The following is a 1,636-nucleotide window of genomic DNA, read 5'->3' as shown; positions in this document are numbered from 1 at the left end:
GGGGTCTGGGAAAAATGATAACATCAGTGAGAAGACACTTGAGCTGAAAATTAGAATAACAAATAAAAACTCACTAAAGGTGTTCATCAAAAAATTTGACACGGAGGAAAAAAGGACCAGCATACTTGAAGATAAGACAATAGAAATTATCCAATGTGAGAAGAAAAAAGGAAAAAAGAATGAAGTAAAATGAACAGAGCCGGAGGCACCAATGAAATACCATCAAACATACCAACACAGATGTTATAGGTGTCTCAGAATGAAATTAGACTGAGAAAGGTGAAGGAAAAATACTTGAAGGTACAAAGGAAAAAACTTTCCAAATTGAAAGAAAGACATCAATACGCACATTGCTATGGGTTTGTGTGCCCACCAAAGTTCATGTATTAATCCCCACTGTAACCGTGTTGAGAGTAGGAAATCCTATTATGGTAATTGAAAGATGGGGCCTGTAAGAAGTGATTACATTGTGAGGACTGTACCCTCGGGAATAGATTGATCCATTCATGAAGCAATGGGTCTGATTCTGATGGCTTCATAAGGAAGGCAAGTGAGCAGGTTAACTGTGTCTTGCGCAAGCCATTCACCACATGATACCCTGTGTCACTGTAAAGCCACCACCACCAAGGCCTTCACCAGATGCATCCCCTAGACTGTGGACTTCCCAGCCTCTGAAATTGTAATCAATAAATATTGTTTCTTAACAAATAACTCAGTTTCAGGTATTTCTATTATAAAGCATTTCTATTAGAAGCAACAGAAACAAACTAATACATATATCCAAGGAGCAGCTCAACAAACTCCAAGTAGGATGAACTCAAAGAGATCCACATTGACACATTATGGCCAAACTGCCAAAACCCAAGAAATGGAAAGAATTTTGAAAACAGTGAGAGAATTGACTCTTCATGGACAAGGGATCCTCAATAAGACCAACACTGATTTCTTCTTAGAAACTATGGGGGCCTGAAGGCAACGGTAAGGCATATTTAAAGTCCTGAGAGAAAAAAATGTCAACCGAGAATTCTATATCTAGCAAAATTATCTTTCCAAAGTGAATGAGGAATCTTCATTTTTGGTCCTCGTTGCTAAGAAGAGCTACTGAAAAGTTCAAAAGAAATGAACAGATCTAAGTAATCGAGAAATGCCTCCTCTTGAAGCAGATGTAGCGCCTGAATTAGAAACTATAGAAAGGTTTAGGAGTGGTATATCAAGGGAGTTTAACAAAGTATTCACAGTGTTAGAGAAGGGATGGGTAGAGAGCTCAAAAAGTATCAGGGAGTTGAGAGAGTTATTAGAGAAAAAATATAAGATGTACTGCCCACAAAATCAAATTATTGAAGTAAATGCAAAACAAGAGCAAGTTTCACAGAATTCAGAGAAAAAGGGAAAAGAAATCAAGATAAGAAAAAGAGAGACATAGAGGGCTGGTCCAGGAGATACAATCTACATATAATAGAAATACCTGAAACTGAGGAAAAAACAACTGTAGCTGAAACAGTAATTAAGGAGCTAACTGAAGAAAATTTTCCAGAGTTGAAGAATACACTAGATCTACAAATGGAAAAAACACACAGGGTACCTTTAAAATCTGATGAAAAGAAAGCAACACCTAGACATATCCTGGTGACATTTT

The sequence above is a fragment of the Galeopterus variegatus genome, unplaced genomic scaffold, assembly GCF_000696425.1.
Source record: "Galeopterus variegatus unplaced genomic scaffold, G_variegatus-3.0.2 Scaffold6496, whole genome shotgun sequence".
NCBI classification, from domain to species: domain Eukaryota; kingdom Metazoa; phylum Chordata; class Mammalia; order Dermoptera; family Cynocephalidae; genus Galeopterus; species Galeopterus variegatus.
This window is presented reverse-complemented; position numbering follows the sequence as displayed.